We start from the raw sequence: 20,989 nt of genomic DNA, 5'->3' as shown, positions 1-20,989 counted from the left end.
GGACACTTGAGACTGTGTTGGCATCTCCTGTCTGAAGGGGAGATGGGAGGGTAGAGAGGGTTAGAAACTGGCAAAACAGTCACGAAAGCAGAGACTGGAACGAGGGATCAGGCTGACTCATTAGGGGGAGAGTAAATGGGAGTATGTAGTAAGGTATATATATAAGCTTATATGTGACAGACTGACTTGATTTGTAAACTTTCACTTAAAGCACAATAAAAATTAAAAAAAAAAAGGAGGGCCATAAAATCCGAAAAAAAAAAATACTTTTCTCAAATTATATTGTTTATAGCAGTTAAATCCTCTTTTGGCAGTTTATCAAAACTTCAATGAATTTTTTGAAACTTAAGCAATGACATGCAAGCTTTAAAACAGTTACAGGTTTTTGTGCTTGAAACAAATGAAGTAGGTTAGAGTTACCAAATATAAGGAAACATTTTACGAGAGTTAGCAAGTTTTGTCATTTAAAAAAAAAAAATCAAACAAATGAAGATACAAACAAAAAGAAAACATATTAGCACAGTACATGCAGAAGAAAATCGTCCTCATGTAAAATGGGATTGAGAAGCATTCATGCACCTCGCTGTCCACGCCTCCTCTCTCATAGTGGTTAAGCTCTTGAGTTAGCAGAAATGATTCTGAATTTCCAGTCTCACTTCTTGGTAGCATGTGACCTTGTCTGCTTACTTAATATATTTAATTCCTCAGAACTTCATGTTTTTTGTAAAGATTAAATGAAGTAATGAATATGGAATAATTAGCACCATCTCTGGAAAACAGTAACTGTTCAGTATATGTTGCCCACTTTTATTATTACCCAGTGCATTTTGCTGACTGATGGATGCTGGGACTCAAGACCTTGATCTGAAGCAGCTGAAAGGTGTATGGGATAGAAGGAAAATACATAAAGAGCAGTAAGATAATTTCAAAAGTGAAAAGAGGAGACTCAGAAAAAAGTTCTATGGTTGTAACTTAACACTGTATAGAAAACAGAATGCTTGAAGCATTCTGTAGTTTTCTTTTTTGTTTTTAAACCCGAACCATTTTTATCCTCTTCCTCACATGAACAGCTGAATAGAATAAAAACTTCTTCAGACCTGATGTGATTCTCTACATTTTGTTTGCTGAAATATAATTTCATCAGTCATTTCATTCAACTTCATCAAAATGGACATATTGATAAACTCCTAGCTCGGTTGGAAAAGCCAACAATCACCCTTTGTGACAATATTCACATCTCTAAAATAGACATAATAATATCAGCCTCATATATTTGTCATGAGGATTGAATAAGTTAATAGATGCGAAGTACTTCGAAAAACTCTCCGCAGATAAAGTAGTTACAGAATTATTAGCTATTATTATTATCCCCCTGTAACTGGGTTCTGGGTACATAGATCAGTAGCAGTTGTTCGATCAGAACAAGGGATTACTGTGTGGTTTAAAGTCAGGAAAGTCGTGCATCAGGGTTGTACCCTTTCACCATACCTATTCAATCTGTGTGCTAAGCAAATAATCTGAGAAGCGGGACTATACGAAGAAGAACGAGGCAACAGGATTGGAGGAAGACTCATTAATAGTTTGCATTATGCAGATGACACAATCTTGTTTGCTGAAAGCAAAGAGGGCTTGAAGCACTTGCTGATGAAGATCAAAGACCACAGCCTTCAGTATGGATTACACTTCAATTAAAAGAAAAATTCTCACAACTGGGCTAATAAGGAATATGATAAGTGGAGAAAAGATTGAAGCCTTCAAGGATTTCATTTTACTTAGATCTGCAATCAACACCCATAGAAGCAGCAGTCAAGAAGTCAAAAGACAAATTGCATTGAGCAAATCTGCTGCCTCTTTAAAATGTTGAAAAGCAATGATGTTACCTTAAAGACTGAGATGTGCCTGACTGAAGCCTTGGTGTTTTCGATCACCTCATATGCATGTGAAAGCTGGATGATGAATAAGGACGACCAAAGAAGAATTGACGCCTTTGAACTGTGTTGGCAAAGAATATTGAATGTACCATGGCCTGCCAAAAGAATAAGGGTCTCTATGAGTTGGAATCGACTCAACGGCAGTGGGTTTGCTTTTTTGGGGGGCCAAAAGAATAAACAAATCTGTCTTGGAAGAAGCAAAACTAGGATGGTCCTTAAAAGCAAGGTTGGAGAGACTATGTCTCACATACTTTGGACATATCATCAGCAGGGATTAGTTCCTGTAGAAGAATATCATACTTGGTAAAGTAGAGGGTCAGTGAAAAAGAGGAAGACCCTCAATGAAATGGACTGACACAGTGGCTGCAACAACAGGCTTAAGCTAATGATTATGAGGATGGTGTAGGACTGGGCAGTGTTTCATTCTGTTGCACATGGGGTCACTGTGAGTCAGAACTGACTCAACTGCACCTAATAACAACAACACTTTAATTATTATCATTACCTAGCTATGTAGGCACAGTGGTTAAGAGTTCAGCTGATAACTAAAAGGTTGGCTGTTCAAATTCACCAGAAGTCCCTTGGAAACCCTACAGGACAGTTCTACTCTGTCGTATAGGGTCGCTATGAGTCAGAATCAGTTGGACCGCAATGGGTTTGGTTTTGGATGTAGGTAATAATACTAACAATAGTATAGTAAGTGATTGGATTATTCAAAATCCTGGACTGATGAAGAGAATTTTCACTCAGAAAAGTGAACTGAAAATCAATATTTGATATTCCTTATAGCTTTTTTTTTAATAGCTTACTTTCTTCTGTAGTTTTTAGTATTGAAATTGCTCAATATTGATAAATGTAAGCTGTTGCCTGTGAATCACTGTGTATATACCTTCTTGTTTGTTTTATCTTGACATCCTAGGCAACTGTCTTTGCCAAACAGAGAGGCACAAAGATTCTTTTCACGTTGTTTATCTTAAAATGATGTCAATTAATCATGAGACCTCCTTCTCATTCCATAGAGTCTATTATTACCCAGCCCTGCAATTGATGAAATCCCCTTGCCAAATTCATTCCCATATTTTACAGTTCACATCCAGTTGAAGTTAAGTTCCAAACATACAACATACATAAATTTCACATACATTCAATTGTTTCTTTTTTTCTCACCAACATGGAGATAATTTCATGATTATCGAAAAAATCTAGGGAAATTTATACTGACAGAAGCAGTTAATCCATTTTGATGAAAGCATATAACATTTTATGTCAAAGTTGTGACATGACCACATGGACGCTTTTCTTTATTACAACTTTCCAGGAAAATACCTCAATTTTATGTGAGGGTCATACAGAATAAAAGGCAATACAATAATGGGTGGAATTGAACATGGCATTTATTCAAATCTTCCTCAGTTTGTAAAAAATAACAAGAAGTAGAGCAAATTTTGTTCTTCCTAATATAATCTCTGCATTTCTGGTCAATCGTTTAATTAATGTATAAAGTTCCAGTTAAACCTATTTTAAAAAATTAAACATTTGGCAGGATGATAATTTGCACTAAAATTTCTAATTGTAGAAGAAACACAGTGTTTTTATCACAGACTGCTATACAATCTGTGTGATTACAACCCAAGCAATGATACAGAGCACACTCCAGCAGCCTGGGTTTATCTGCTTTGGTGCAAGATTTCACACATGACAGACTGCAAATTATTATTGTGCGGCTCCGTCATGTAATCAGCTACCATTATCCCGGAGTAACCACCTTGCTAAGGAGAATTTCGCAGGGCTTTATTTTAAATGGATTTCAGAAAATCAAACAAAGCAAAATCCCTCATTGACGCATTTCTTAAACGCTACACATCATAATATTTTTTAACATTTTAGTGACTTTTTTTTTTTAGAAAACCTTGATTTTACACGAATCTGTATTCTTAATGTTGTTTTAATCTCAAAGTCAAGGAAAAACAAAAATTCATGGCTAAATATCTTCCCTGGATGAGAAACCGGGTGAGAATGTCACCTGTATCAAATTCTTAGCTTCTCAGATCAAGTCAAGGGGCTCACTTAAATCCAAATATGTTCTTTCTGATGTCCCAGTATGGGATTTTTATTTACAAAAATTGCATTTCTCCCACTGAAACTAAATTCACTCGGCAAATAGTCTCTGGAGAAAATTAAGAATAATCGTTCACTTGTTTTTTTTTTTTTACATCAGCTCATTTCTAAACCAGGCTTATAAAAAACTTTTACAAAGCAACAGCAAAGTGATTTTGCTGATAACAGGTTTGTTTTTAAGAGTTTGGGAGAAGACTCATTGAAAAAGCTTGTTATTGTTCCTCAATCATCTTTCAGTGATACCTACTGCCCCCTGCTGACTCATCATAGAAATAGATCACTGCTTCCCTTTGGAAATTTAGGCAAATGCCTTTAAATAAGAGTAACAGGATATACATATAAAATTTGAAATTGTGTACATATCACTCCTGCCGTTACTATGTTTAAAAAAAAAATGTTTAGAGACTATTATTTCAATATCTAAGTTCTGAAATGACTTATTGAACTTGCCTCTGTGCTTACAGAAAATGTGCCTCCAAATGATTTTCTAATATCCTCTCTTTGACCTGATAGATCGGCTTATGTTATAAATTCAAACCTAATGCAAACATAATTAGAGGAGACCACTTCAAGTATGAAGAGCTTCATGTTTTAGGACCATTGAGAAATATTTATTCACTAAATCAAAAATATGTTCTCACTGCAAGTGGGTGCTTTCTGATATTTCCATGTGACAATCTTTTAGACATTGTCCCTTACCAAACAAAGGTTATGAGCATACGCAGTAGATATATGTGATTGTTATACTTTCAAAGGACTAATAAGAAGACAAAATATGAATTTATTATTAAGCATATGGGTTTATTTTATATTGCTTAAAATATTGCACAAAAATGATTAATTAGGTCATTTCCTTTTGATCATATGTGATGTTTTTTAGTACTTTGAGCAGGGTGGACTTGCTGGCCTGACATAGACTGGAGAAACCCTGAGAGTATGGCCCCCAGACACCCTTTTAGCTCAGTAATGAAGCCACTCCTGAGGTTCACCCTTCAGCCAAAGATTGAACAGGCGCATAAAACAAAACAAGACTAAAGAGGCACACCAGCCCAGGAGCAAGGACGAAAAGGCAGGAGAGAACAGGAAAGCTGGTAATAGGGAACCCAAGGTTGAGAAGGAAGTGCTGACATGTCATGGGGTTGTTAACCAATGTCATAAAACAATATGTATACTAACATTTAATGAGAAACTAGTTTGTTCTGCAAAACTTCAACTAAAGTACAACTTCAAAAAATGTTAAAAAAAATAAGCTTGAATTTCATAACTTATATGAATATTAATGGGCATTTTGTTTTCTCAGTACTGATTAATTTCTAAAATATAGTTTATTATAACTACACTAAAGACTTGCTATTGAAAAATGAATATTCTTCAAGTTCGGGTCAAAAGACTACATTCTAGGAAATGTTCTAAAAAAATTATTGTTGACATTTTCAATAACTTGGGGGACACAGGAGGAATGCATACAGCAAGTGATATTCTAGCAAGACTTCAGATGAGTCAGAGTCACAAATTTCAAGTTGAGAATATAATCACTCATTTCCTCTTCATTATAAATTGCTAACCACAATAACTGTATTTCATTAACTAAGTGGAAATAATTATTGACAATGATCTTTGAGTTTATCTACACTTGTAATGTCTCTAGCCATTTCGCTTGGAAAGCTCATGAGAAAATGTTATTAAAACAAGGAAAGGAAAAAATTCAACTCAAATAAAATAATAATATATTCCTTTTTTTTAATAATATATTAATAGCTATTAATTTGCAAGTGAAATAAGTATTTTCATTTACTTGTATTTATCATTAGTTATTTTAAGATAATGCATATTTACAAATTGCAACTTTGAAGTATTAAGAAATTATTAAATATTAATAAGTGTATGCCCAAAACTACAGTATGTAGTAGTTATTATCTTTTAAATGAAGTAGTTGGTATTTAGTTGTTATATGTACATAGGAAAAATTATCAGGGCTTATAAGTAAATGCATATTAAATAATTCGACAATTTTAAAATCTTTATATTCCAGAATTACTATTTTTGTTTGGGCCAATGATATCAATAAGCAAAAGATTACTATCTACAGAGTTAGATATTTGAAATCTACCAGATGGTGAAGCATATTATGGTCCAACTTCCTTCATGAAATTCAAAGGAGGTATTGCTCCAATTATTTCCTGCTCATGACTCAAAGTCTGCCCAAATTTGCAAAGGGCACTTGTATTAGCCTGCCATATAAGAACAGAGAAGACTGATTAAAAAAAAAAAAAAAATTGTAGTACTAATCTCAGTCTTCAAATAAAAAGTAAATAAATAACATTTTTTTCCAAGTGCCATCTATTAAAATTGTCCTATTTAAACATTGATTAAAAGTTGAAATGAAACATCCAGAAGGGCATCAATGGGACAGTTAAAAAATTGTGAAAAATGTAACCAATGTCTTTGAACAAAGTGTGTAGCAATTGCTAAATGGGAACCAAATTTGCTGTGTAAACTTTCACCAAAAATACAATCAAATATTATTTAAAAAAAAAAAAGATGAGTGTGTGTGTGTGTGTACTGAACATTTCCAAGATATTTAAATGGATTAGTCTATGATAATGCCATTCACTTACTAGAATGATCAAAGAAAGGCATTAAGGACTGCTTTAGGAATTAGGAATACTCGATTCTAAGAAAGTATATAACTTTGATAACTCATTACAACTTCTTATCTTTAGTTTCCTTATCTGTAAATGATGAAAATGGCTAGATGATTATGAAAGCCACTTTAGTGATATAGTTGCTTAATAAACATCAGCGATCTTTCCTAAATGTTCAGCATCCCAAACTCTACTTCCCTAATTTGGCATAATCTGAATAAACTTATTTGCTCCTTAGAAAAAGTCTATGAGAATAGCACTGTTATCACAATTTCACCAATCGGAAACTGAGGTTCAGAGTGGATAACTGACTTGTTGAAGATGACACAGATGATAGCTGGTGGGACTAGGTCTGTACTCATTACAATCAATGGAAGACAACATAGTCATTTAGCGGGAATGTAGCTTTCTATCAGAATTTCTGGGTGGCGCAAATGATTACAGTGCCCAACTGCTAACCATAAGGTTGGAGGTTCAAATCCACCCAGAGATGCCTCAGGAAGCCTGGCAATCTGCTTCCAAAAAATCAGACATTGAACACCCTATGGAGCATAGTTCTACTCTTACACACATGGGGTTGCCATGAGTGGGAATTGACTCAATGGCACCTGGTTTACCTTTCTAATAGCAAGGCCTTGGGGGGTAAAGGACATTTTTATTAAAAAAAAAAATACATGAATTATTATTATCCTTGTCTAGTTAAGTTCTTATTTGCTCTTCTTTCTCTCTTTTTTTTTATATATGCATATATACATATATACTCACGTATACATACTATTGTTATTAGCTGCCATGGATTCGGCTCTGACTCATGAAAACTTTATGTACAGCAAATCAAGACATTTCCCAATCCTGTGTTATCTTCATAATCATCAGCATATTTGAATTGTCCTTGTAGACATCGTACCAACTCATCTCACCAAGGGACTCCCTTGCCTTTGTAGGCCCTCTATTTCACCGAACATGATGTTCTCCTCTAGTGATTTATCCCTCTTGATAACATGTCCAAAGCAAGCTAGTAGGACAGTGTTCTGTTGTGATCCATAAGCTTTTCATTGACTAATTTTAGGAAGCAGATCACCAGGCCTTTCCTCCCAGTCTGTGCTAGTCTGGAAGCTCCACTGAAACGTGCCCATCAGGGGTAGCCCTGCTGGTATTTGAAATATTGATGGCAGAATTTCCAGCCTCATAGCAACACACCAGCCACCACAGCAAAACAAACTGACAAGTGCTGGTGGATACATATATACATATATGTATGTGTACATGTAACAGTTTGTTTCATTTTACGTGCAAATTAAAATTTACAAAGTTCTGGAAATGAGCTATAGGCTTATACACTTAAATAATAAAATAGCCAGTACTAGCCAAAAACAAGTGGCCTCTTGTTTGTTTTCTGCTGTAAATAAATTTAGTCTTCGTTTAAAATATATATATATATATATACACCTGTTAATTTTCACAGCAGAAAAATTCAACAAAATGTTAACGATAAATCAAGTTCAGTCAAGAAAAAAAGTTCTTAGGTTATTTGATGTATTATATTGATTGAATTGATCAAAATGGAACAGTGGTTGAAACAGATTCATTGTGGGTTTCAGGGCCTGAAGTAAGGATAGAATATCTCTTTTGGATATATGGACTTTGCTGTCCCATCTCATAGAAATTCTCATTATTTAAATTTCTGTCATTTAATAGATTTTCACTTAACAGTAGAATCTCATTACATTAAACTACTACCAACCTGAAATTTTACCTTTTAAAATAGTCCTTTCTCTTTACCCCTAAATAATCGTCTCTAAATTTCCACCTCATTTGCAATTCTTTTTTTGGTTATTGAAGATCTCCAAAATGAAGTCAAGTTCATTATATGCCTCATTATCAATATTACCATAGAGCTATTATTGTCATTTACACCAATGACCTTTGATATCTTCAACTGAGTCTTATTCAGCCTAGCCTGGGAAATGATACAGCCAGATGATTCTGGACCATTTCTGAGGCACATGCTGATTTCGTTCTGAGAGACTATAAATTCCAGGGGCCTCAAGGAAAAATAGCAGTGTTGTTGGAGAGTTGATTTGGTTTTATTCTTCCTTTTCCCTTACTGCTAGAAAAATTTAAGAAAAGTCTCTATAGTTCTTTTGTTTGCTTGCTTGCTTGCTTGTTTTTGTTTGTTTTTGCTTTTGTGTACATAATGCAATGGACATTAATACTTTCAGAAGCACTTGGGGGGGTTACTTTAGATTTACTCAGCTCTCTACTCTTATTCTAGGTTTCTACACAAACTTATTTCTTGCTTGAAATATATTGTTGTATTTTTCAGTTTTAATAATGTCGCAATAGATGAGCCAAATCATTTACTCCACAATATTTTAAAAGAAAAAATTAATTTTCACAGATTCACCAATGGAAATGAAAATACACTAAAACCTGTGAAAGCCAAAACCTGTGTAGGGCAGAAACCTGAAAGAGAAGGAAAACTCAAATATTTTCCACTAGTAGAGAGTGATAGAAAAGTGGTAAGATGGTGCTCTATCAAAGGCAGAAAACTTACAGGACATAGAAAAACAAGGCAATCCAGTCTAGCTCTGACTCTCAAAGGTTTCACAGTACTAAACTCAGATAGAAAGTTTGCTATTAGTCTTGTTGACATATTCTGATCTGATGAGAAATGCTGAAAAAAAAAATCAGGGTATTAAACTGTACAACTAGTGATACCAAATATCTTGTTAATATTTTTAAAGAAAAAGATGGGAAATTTAAATAATCATCATTATTGAAATCACACAGTTTTCAGAGCTGTGCTGCTCACACAAGCCTATATGGCAGGATTAGATTCTAAACTGTGCAAAATTCAATTTTGATGGTATTGAATAAATGAAAATAATATTTATGATACTTAAAAAGAAGAAAAGCATATTTCCTTATTTTTTTTAAATATCCAAGTTATTTACATCAAATGGAGAAGAATATAATCCAAGATCAACCTAGCAGAATTATTTTCTCACTAGCATTTTTTGCATTGGTATAATTTAGACAAACAGGAGATCCCTGAGACTTTGCACAATCTAAAGTAAATTTTGAATCCTCAAAGAAAGCATTAAATTTTGCTCAAGATTGCATTAGTGTTTTGAGTATTGTAATTATAATTCATGTTGTTCAAATTTTGCACGACATATACAATGATTAATTAACCTGAAAGATTAACTCCATGATCACATTAGATTAAGAAATACATGGACTATCTGAAAATATATTTCCTCATATATTCATATTCTTAATCTCAAAAAGCAACATTTTGACTAAAAATTTCAGGAGCCAAAACTCATATAATTTTTTTTAAAAAGAGCCCCAAGTTGTGTACACAGCTCTCTTCACAGTTTTCTTCTGTTGTCTCTTATGCATTTGGTAAACCACGTAAGGTTTTACCAGGAAAATATTTCTTGTATGAAAATCATATACAAAATGCTTTCTGTACTCCTACAATATTGCTTTTTAAAAAAGACTTTGCTTATTTCAGATTTGCTGTTAGAACACGTTTCTAATGTGTTTTGTGCTTAACGTTTTGACTTTGCAACAAGGAACAGCTTATTAGTGGGTGGTAGGACTGGGATCTAGACGTGACTGAGCCAATATGTACAAACTCAAGTTAACTATAGCTCTTTTTCAGGCTTGAACACTTTGGATAAAATGACTTGGAAGTCACATACACATGAAGTAAATGGAGAAGCATTTGAGAAGAGAAATCAGTATATGCTGTCAGTTTACCTGGGACCTATCTTCATCTCTGTTGTTGGCTTGTGGTCATTAGAAAACATGTTGCTGTATCTGGTTTATTTATTTATTTATTTCCTTTCTGAGATAACACTTGCCCCTTCACTAAACACCATGGATACATGGTACTTCTAAGCAAAGTTGGGGAATCAAACACAATTAAATAAAACACTCATGAGATCTTCGTAGCATGGGTCAAATGTAGGCAACACCAAGCCATCCAATAAGTTAATATAGACATAAAGGTAAAAACTCTCTTTCTAAATAATAAACACCTAATATTTGAACATTTTCTTTTTTTTAAAAAATGTTACTAAAAGTCAGTGGCTCTGTATTATCAATCATTGTTTGTACAACAAGTAGTGAAAAATACAAGTCACCTTGCCACCATACTAGATTAGAGAGAAAATACAAAAAACTAACAAAAATAAATCAGCGAACAAATAAAAAATCAGACCCCGTTCTAAAGATACAGAGAGTGTAGAAAGAAGACAAGTAAAACAAATGGTAAAAACAAACATAGGTAGAGGATAGAAAGAGAATATTTTAAAGGGCCAACTAATACTGGTTAGAGAATGCTAAGGGGTCAAGGATGATTAATTGAAAGAGGTTAACTGTGAAGAAGATGAGTGAGATTCAGGTAAAGGATAGGCAAAAGCGCTTCCATATGAAGTGGGCACCATCCATTGAAAGGTAGGAATGTAAAAACAGCTCATAGCACAACCCACCCAGAAAAATCCAGTGCCGTCGAGTCAGGGATTCTCAAAGTCAGGCCATTTCAAAGTGGACCAGCAGCATTGGCATCATCTGAGAACTTGTTAGAAAAAAACCTCAGGCACTATCCATACACTTTGAATCCTAAATGATTAAGTAGAGCTCAGCATTCAATATTTTAACCTGTCCTCCAGGGTAGAACTGCCCCATAGGATTTCCAAGGAGCACCTAGTGGAATATAACTGCTGACGGTTTGGTTAGCAGATGTAACTCTTAACCACTACACCACCAGGGTTTCCAAGGTAATTATTCTGTATACCAAAATTTGGGAATCACTACTATAGATGTTGCATGCGATTGGACCTATGTCATTTGATTGACAAAAAGGGGTTATTGCCTCAAGTTTCCCAGGTTCTGTTGGTCACGGATGAAATCTCTCTGGTTCTAGTTCCTTTTCTTCCTTTTCAGTAGTTAAAAAAAGGCTGACTCAGCAGATAGTGTTGGCTCAAAGGAAAATCTGAGTGATACCAGCCATTATGTTCCAGAGGCTACCCCTTTCTAACAAAGCTCTTCCTTAGTCAAGGAGCTTGGATTTTACCCCATTCTACCCCCTTTTTTTTTTTCTTTTTTTCCCCTATGCGTATAGAGGGCTTTAAGCAGGTGGAGGTAAGTCTCTTCAGGAGAGCTTTGCGTGATGCTTGCAGTCAGCCCTGCCAGGCTTTTTTAAACACACAATTCTCTGCGACGATGTGAATCCTGCGGTTTCACTGCTTGAAATTCCCCCAAGAGCTCCAGTTTTATACTTGCCCTGCATGGTGCTGCTGAAATGTGCCTGTACTTCGCTTTGACCAACACTGTTGGAACTTTGGGAAATAAATATTGATTCAGGAGAGTGGCGTTTAGCCACAGCAGAAGAATCAAACTAATAGAAACCTTGAGATTCCCTTTGGTGGTTCTTGGACAATGCCAGTTGGAGATGATTATTTAAAAATCAAATGCATTGAAAAAAAGCTTAATGACTCAAAAAAAAAAAGTGTTTGCAAAGCTAATAATTCAGTTACTTGGGAAAGATCAGCAATTATGCAGACTAATTAGAATATATCCCAATTTTTACATATTTGAGATGAGATGGCAAATAAAATACATGGTGTTACCATTTTTTTTGCATAAGTTTGCAAAGTAATGATATCAGAAACATAAACGCTACAACATCAAATTATGATACCTTATATAGTATCCCCTATGGAGCCCTGGTGGCACAGTGGTTAAGAGAAAAGCTGCTAACCAAAAGGTAGGCAGTTCAAATCTACCAGCTGCTCCTCAGAGACCCTATGAGGTGGTTCTACTCTGTCCTACAAGATTGCTATGATTCAGAACCGACTCAACAGCAATGGGTTTGATTTTTTGGTTATGCCATGTAATAACAAACTACTAGTCCACAATTGGAAATTTTAGTTAATATTTTTCTTTTTTTTTCCTCCATGCTACTTTAGACATTTCAAGTTCTATACAATCATCACTTTTTAAATAGAGCACATTTGTGGTTCTATTAAATTATAAGTTCTAAAATAGCCTATGGATCTAATCAAGTGAATAAAAAATAATCTTTATAATGAAAAAGATTAAGAAAAGAGTGATGATTTTTTTTTTTTCCAGGTGCTTTCACATTCAGAGATAATTTCTAGCTGAAATTTCAGTCAAACATACAGTAGAAATTAGATAGATTTTAAGGTCGGGGTACTGGCTTTAAATGCAGGTCCATCCTTTAAAGGTGCAAATATTTTTTGATATTAAAGCTAACAAATCTAGCAGTAAAACTGGAGTTATGATTTATCTCACAAAATTTTAAAGATAAAATTAAGTACGTATAAGTACTTGTAAGTGTGTATGGAAACCCTGGTGGCATAGTGGTTAAGTACTACGGCTGCTAACCAAAAAAAAGTCAGCAGTTCGAATCCACCAGGCGCTCCCTGGAAACTCTATAAGGCAGTTCTACTCTGCTCTATAGGGTTGCTATAATTAGGAATCGACTCGATGGCAGCCGGTTTGGGTTTGGTTTGGTTTAAGTGTGTATAGTCTTTGTCATTCCGGATACACTGAACAATCAAATTCATATTAGTTCTTTTCTCTGTATTTTGTAAAACAATCTATTTCCACCATCTAAAATATTTCCAGCATTGGCCATGTATTAGTTTCCTACTGATGCTCTAACAAATTACCACAAACTCAGCAGCTTAAAACAATACAGATTTATCATTTTAAAGTTTTGGAGGTCAGAAATCCTAAAATCAAGGTGTCATCAGCGCTACATCCCTTCAAGAGGCTTTAGCAGAGAACCTATTTCCTTGTGTTTTCCAGGTTCTACGTATTGACTCCATTACTTCCTCTTCACAACCAGCATCTTCAAATCTCTCTCACTCTGATAGCTGCTTGCTTCATTACATCTCCTTCTATGATCAGCTCTCCGGCCTTTCTCTTTCCATTATAAAGACTCCTTTGACTGCATTGAGCCCTAGATAATTGAGGATAATCTCTCCTCAAGATCCTTAATCACAAATACAAAATCTCTTTTGCCAAGTAATGTGTTTACAGGTCAGGTACTAAGACATGGACATCTTGGTGGTGGGGGCAGGGCATTATTCTGCCTACTACAGGCCAACTTTTTAAAAAACAATAACTTTTGGAAAAAATATAACTAATATAGCATAAAATGGATGAAATGAGACTAATTCCCTTCACTCCTGACAATTTCTCTTCCTTTTGTTTACTTAGAGATCAGCAAATGGAATAATATTCATATTATGGTGTAAATTGTATACCCACCCAGTGCCGTCGAATCGATTCTGACTCATAGTGACCCTATAGACAGAGTAGAACTGCCCCATAGAGTTTCCAAGGAGCGCCAGGAGGTTTCTAACTGCCTACCCTTTGGTTAGCAGCTGTAGCACTTAACCACTACACCACCAGGAATTCCTGTAAATTGTATAGTGAGGTATTAATAACAATGTTTTAAGAATTACATAAATAAGGAAGCAAATAAGACCCAAAATATAACATGAACTGTTTTCAGGTAGTTGAAATTTTAAAAGTCCACATAAAAGAAGGAAAGGTAGGTTTGTCTGTCAAAGCATTTCAAAGGAAAAAAGTGAAGATGCTTGCAAAGAATTTCAGCAAATTTTAATTGCTTTGAAATTGATCTCCAAAGAAATCTTTAAACATGCTGAGTCCAACTTCAGTGAAGAATTTGCTCTTTACATGACATCTCAACAAACAGAGATATATGTGTGGTAAAGAGTGAAAGCAGCATCCATTTTTACAGCTGTTGCATGTATGGTAAGTAAAATTGTGCAGAAAGTATAGCTCTAGAGAAAGAACATTAAGAACTTATCTGTGATGGTTGCACAACATGATTGGTATAATTGGCCTCGCTGAAATATACATGTGAAAATTGTTGAACTGGCAAATGTTGTGTTATCTATATTTTTACCAGAATAAAAAAAACTTATTTGAATAAAATAAGTTCTATTTTAGCTTTGTGCTTGATGAGTTCATGCTAAAACATTTACCATATGTCTTCTTTCCTTTCTCTCTTCACAGTATAGATTTAAGAGTAAGATCATCTTATCTGCAGCTACTTCTTTTTGTCACAAGGATACAACTGAATAGATCTCTCTTTTTTGCCTACTTTTGCTCTTTCTAATCCTAACAGTATATTCGCTACTTAAAATTATTCTAGTTGGAGTGATTATCTATCTATCTATCTATCTATCTATCTATCTATCTATCTATCTATCTATCTATCTATCTATCTATCATCTATCATCTATCATCTATCTATCAATCATCTATCTATCTATCATCTATCTACCTATCTATCATCTATCTATCAATCTATCTATCTATCTATCATCTATCTGTCTGTCGGTCTACCTGATTATCTGTCTATATCTATCTATCTATTGCTCTACTTGTATATGCTGAGGCCACAGGCCTTCAGGATGCCAAATACTATACAGAAGTAACTTCATGTATTATTAAACAAAGCAGAAGAGGAACAAGTAATCGAGAATGTATGATAGTTTACAAAAGATATCCTGAAAGGGAAAGAAGAGAGCAACTTACTCTGTTTGTGAGAAATCAAAGAGAGCTTTATAGATAAGCCTTATACATCCTCGAAGGATTTGCTGAGTTGTAACAAGTAGAAAAGAATGAGGAGGGCATTTAAGAAAAGGACAGTACCAAGTGCAATGGCACAGAGCTGAGAGAGAACATGGTATCAGGACGAAAAGCAGTTTGGTAAACCTAGATCAGGAGGTTAATGAGGTCAGTGATGGGATATGCTTATAAAAACAAATGAGAAAATATGGGAGAAACATGTCTAAAATGTTATGGAGCTTGGATGAAGATTTTATATGAAGGAAATAATAGTGGAACTTGAGGATAAATTGGAAATTTGCAATCCTGGAGTAAAGAAAATCATCTAAGAGATTCTTGGCAATTACAGTGAGAATATACAAAAGAAACTGTTTAAAATATTTAGAAGGTAATGTATTTAGTATTAAATCAGAAATTTAATTTGATTTGTTAGATCGATAACAGGGAGAGTGGTATCTAGGATGATTACCAGATTCCTGTCTTGGATGGGTGGCGGTTACACCTACGGAGTTAGTGAATAAAAAAAAAAAGAAATAGATTTTTGGAGCTGGTTTTTGTTAGGTTCTATTTGGTGACTATCAAGAAAGAGATAATGCTGGGATTTTCAGTGGAAAATGTTGAATCCCACAAGCTTTATAGCTCTAAGTTGGCCATAATGATTTGGGTGTCAGCAATGGATAAGTTAAAATAATGAACATGGATACAATAGTCCAGTGAAAAATTGTGCAACAAGAAGGTTAAGAAAAGAATTTTGAAGATCAAAATATGAAAATAGAAATTAATGGAGCAATAGTGATTTTAATTGCAGGAAAATCACATTTCAAGGAGAGGCTATTCTCTATTGATTTTGAGTGGTTAACGTTAATCAGAGGAGAAAAATCTGTTAGGGACTGGAAAGAACCATGGACAAAGAAGGCAGTCTCCCAGTGTCTTGTGAAATGTGACCCAAGTTGAAAAATATCTGGGCAACTTTCTCTTAGGTTTCTCCCTTTTCATTTCCCATCACCCAAGAGCCCATTTATACTCAGTATCACGAGTAGAAATCAAAAAGTGTCATCACTTAATAATAAAAAGTCATATTAAATCTGCAATTATTTAAAAAAATGATCTGTGCCTTTGCTGCTTCTTTGAGTTATAAGATTATAGTTTGGAGCCCTGGTGGTGCAGTGGTTAAGAGCTCAGGCTACTAACCAAAAGGTTGGGAGTTCAAATCCACCACCTGCTCCTTGGAACCTCTATGCGGCAGTTCTACTCTGTCCTGTAGGGTCACTATGAGTCGGAATTGACTCGATGGCAAGGTGTTTAGTCTGAAAAATGAACACCATGTTTATTAGCAGTTGGAATATTGTAGATTTTCTAAACCCAGGACACATGGAATGTGTAGTATAAGTGATACCACTTAAATATGCTGTGATCCAGGCTGGGAAGGCAGTGAATGTTGTCATTAAGACGCAGTGCCCCTGCAGTGGTGAGAAAGGAAACTAATAGTGATTTAAAGCTGTTTAAAAACTATTATGAAGAAACACAACAGTAATAAATACCATTCGGTGAAGACATTGCACAGATGGCTCTAGGCATATCTTATTAAAACATGAAAAAACAATAAGCAAAATTAGTAACTCTTTAATATCAAATCTGCTCTGATATTTTAATTGAAAAAGCAATATTCAGAAGTATGCTAAAACTTATGTAAAAATTGTATTAATTGCAGTTTTCACATACAAATATAAGTGAATGAGATGAGATATAAGAGAATAGACACATATTTCATTAAATGCCTAACATTCCTCCAGAAGGACACATAAGACATTAAAAATACGAAATTCCTCCAGACAGGGGAACTGACTGCTAGGAGGCAGTGGTAGGAGGATCTGAATCCCATTTATAACTTTCAAAAGTTAAGCATGTAAATCTATCAAAAATAAGTAAGTATCTCTGGATAAACATTTATGAGAGTATGCCCATTTTAATATATGCTGAGTTTTCTTTTTGTTGCTAAATAACTTAAGGCATTCACAGGGAAAAAAGGAACATTTCTTTATATTAAAAAGTAGTTTTGTGAGTAAAGTTTCTGGTTTAATTTTCCATTATAGGAAGAGAAATCAGAGAGCTTATCAGAAAGAAAATAGATTTCACAAGAACCAATGAGAGACATAGAAGGAATTTGTTGACAAGCCACCTTAAAATCCTACCCTATCAGAAATAGATTGTTTTATAATTTCCAAGGTGGAATTATTATTTTTTAAGTAATATAAAATGATTGTGATATTGTGCTTATCTATATACGCCTTGACTTGATCACACCAACGGAAACTATAACCGTGGAATTACCCCTCGTGCCTAAAGCCATTTGTCTTTGAATATACAGAAATTCAGCAAGTAAATATTGCAGTTCCCATGCCTTGATGTCTATCCACAATTTCTGTCAAATTTCCAGATAAAAATGTAGCACTTCATTTCCGTAAAAGAATTACCAGAGCTCCTTATTCACACCTCCAACATTACTATTTCTCTTGACATTGACCCAGTTTCCTAGGCTGGAGAGGTAATGGATGAATGAGAGGAATATAGGAGCTTGTTTTAATTCTTACTGATGGGCTGATCTCCACAGATCTCGACATGGCTCTGTCCCATGCTGCATACCTGGAATTGCTATAGAATGTGTTTTGTTTTTTGTTTTTTTTTTTTCATTTTTGAAAGCATATTTTAAAGCACCATTATATAATTTAATAAGTGTCCTACTAGATTTGACACTAAGTTTGCAAAGCACTTTGAAACTTCTGGCAGTGCAAATACTTAGAAATGAAGGGTATGCAAACCTTAAATATAACCGTAAGACTCGCACCTACCAAAAGTTAGCTAGCATTTTCTGCTCTAGCTTTTCAGCAAATGTCATATCCTCACTTTTGAGCCTTGAGAACAAACCCTATTTTCTTTGCCAAGATAACTTATTTGTGTTCACATTAAAGTAATACATTTTTTTGGATAAATAAAGATGATATGGTAAATTTTCCCATTACATTCCGTATTTCTGTATCACTTAAAATGCTGCCAGTGGATGTAAATTATTCTTTTCTTATTGGTATGTTTCCCAGGGATTTATCTATTTTATCAATTTTTAGGTAAAGGAACAAAATCTTAGGTGTATCAATGCCACTTTTTATTATTTCTATTCATTTATTACTGCCTTCTTTTTGTTTTTATTAGAAAAAAAATCTTTCTAGTCCCTATCTTGAAGACTTAGTTTCATCTTTTTTAGCTCTACTGATAAGGAAAATTTATGAGATGATGATTTAGGCACCACCCACCTATTTTAATCTACAGTATTTAATCTACAGTATTCAGCTTTTATTAAATAGAATTATTTCCCTAAAATAGTCTAACAACCTCAATTATTTATTTCCTTAAAACAGAATTTAAACTGTAATATTTTGCTGCATCTTTTTTTATGATACTTAGTCTCTTTTGTGAGCTCTTTTGTTATAAAAATAATTCTGAAACGATTTTGAATATATGTGTCTTGCTTTTAACTCAAATAGTGTTTAGCTAAAGATTTGTTTTGTGAGTTTCTTTAGAGATACTTGCCTCATCAAAAATATCCAAAGACTAGCTTTTGTTTCTCTATGTGAAAGACACCAGAAGAGCACCCTTTTTAAGGCTTTAATTCTTGCATTTCTCTTTGCATTTTCCCATGTAAAATAATAAAATGAACCCTCTCTTTATATTTTTTGTGCATTTATTTTTTGCTATAAAACAAATTGCAATTATTTAGATATGAAATCACCCCAGTAGTACGTTAAGCACATCTGTTTACCTGTACTTACTGTATTTAGTTGGCTTAATTATTAATTGACTATACAATTTAGCACAACTTTTCCAATGTTCATATTTTGTTAATAACTCAGTTTTGGAATATCTTTGAGTACATTAAAAAAAAATTGGCTGGTAATATATTTTCTCAAAACTTGATAATCTGAGAAAAACTTTTGGTTATCTTTAAGAAGCAAGATATGACTGGTTATAACATTCTGAATGATAACCTTGATGCTACTCCAGAATCACCTGCCTTCATTTCCTGTTTTTGCTGCATTTTGATAGTTATTTCCTAATTTTCCCTGAAAAAAAAAAAATTAAAATCTAGACATAGTACTTTTTCTGTCTTTCCCTATCTCATCTCTTACCTACATCAGTCTATATATCAAGATTAGGTTTGGGAGATGCAAATTTATTATGGCTTATTGTACATTCATCAAGGCATATTTTTCTGAGTCAATGATCTAAGTAGTATGTTGGTGGGCTATGTCACATGCTCTTATAACTTTGTCCTTTCATAATTTATAATAATCGTCACATTTGCTTTTATTATTTTATGTATTACCCAGCCAGATATTAAGCCTCGGAAAGGTAGCTAGAAAGGCTGCATAATGTACTGCTCTGTTTCCTGTGTTTTTCACAGTGTCTTGAACATAGTAGGCACTCAGTGAACATTTGGGGAATACAAGGATGATAGAATAAATTAAAAAAATGAATTAAAAATTAAAGAAGAGAATTTCCCTGCTGAAAATGGATGTTGGTTATTTTATTTTATTTTTTGATGTTTTAGTCCCTAAATCAACAGTGTTAGTACATAATAGAGTGTGAATAAACTTACCACCTACCTACCCTTTTGCCAAGCATTCCAATTCATTTCAAAATGTAGAACAAGTTACTTTTTTAACTCCACCCAAGCTCCTTTGTTATGGCACTAAGGGAAACATTCTGCCAAACCTTTGCAAATTTTAACTGTTATTATTATAGACTGGTGCTTTTCTTACATTTACTCTTTTGAAGTGTCTTCATAGGTGTCTTAGTTATTTAGGGTGGCTATAACAGAAATACCATAAATGGGTGGCTTCAACAAAATGAAATTTATTTTCTCACAGTTCAGAAGACTAGAAATCTGAATTCAGAGTGCCAGCTGTAAAGGAAGGCTTTCTCTTTCTGTTGGTTCTGGAAGAAGGTCCTTGTCTCTTCTGAGTTTCTGCTTCTGGGCAGTCTTCATGTGGCTTGGCATCTCTTTTTCCCCATTTCTGCTTGGCAAAGATCCAAATTTTGAAACCTAGGAGGATGTGCCCCTAATCCTTGAGATCCAGGAGACCGTGGACTCACCCCTTGAAACCAAGAAGGCCCCGATTCCCATGCTTTTTCCAATAGTTTTGCTGGTCTCCGAGCTGCTCCAGGAATGGCCCTTTTCTTTTATTGGATGACAACAGGTGTAGCTCCTTTGGTCTGTTATTTGCCTGTAGAATCCCAAGAGGCAGACAACGTTCTTTCCTTGCATTCTTTTTCTGACCCCTTCAGTCAAAGCTGATGGGTTTTCTGCTGTGGTAGTTGGTTAGGTCCATCAGTCACAGGTTTAATCTCTTTAACAAAAGGTTGTGTAGCCACGTCCTTGGTGAATATTCTAGGACATGTGTCCTTAGTGTACAAAAGAGTTTTCCAAATCTTTAAGTTCTGTTTGCATTTTGCACAATTCGTTTTTAAGTCCATCTCTTTCCTCTCACATTTTACTATACGCTGCAATGAGAAATCATGCACCCCCTTTAAGATCTTGCTTAGAAATCTCCTCAGCTAAATATCTAAGTTAATCATTTACAAGTTCTACCTTAC

The sequence above is a fragment of the Loxodonta africana genome, chromosome 11 (assembly GCF_030014295.1).
Source record: "Loxodonta africana isolate mLoxAfr1 chromosome 11, mLoxAfr1.hap2, whole genome shotgun sequence".
In the NCBI taxonomy this organism is placed as follows: domain Eukaryota; kingdom Metazoa; phylum Chordata; class Mammalia; order Proboscidea; family Elephantidae; genus Loxodonta; species Loxodonta africana.
This window is presented reverse-complemented; position numbering follows the sequence as displayed.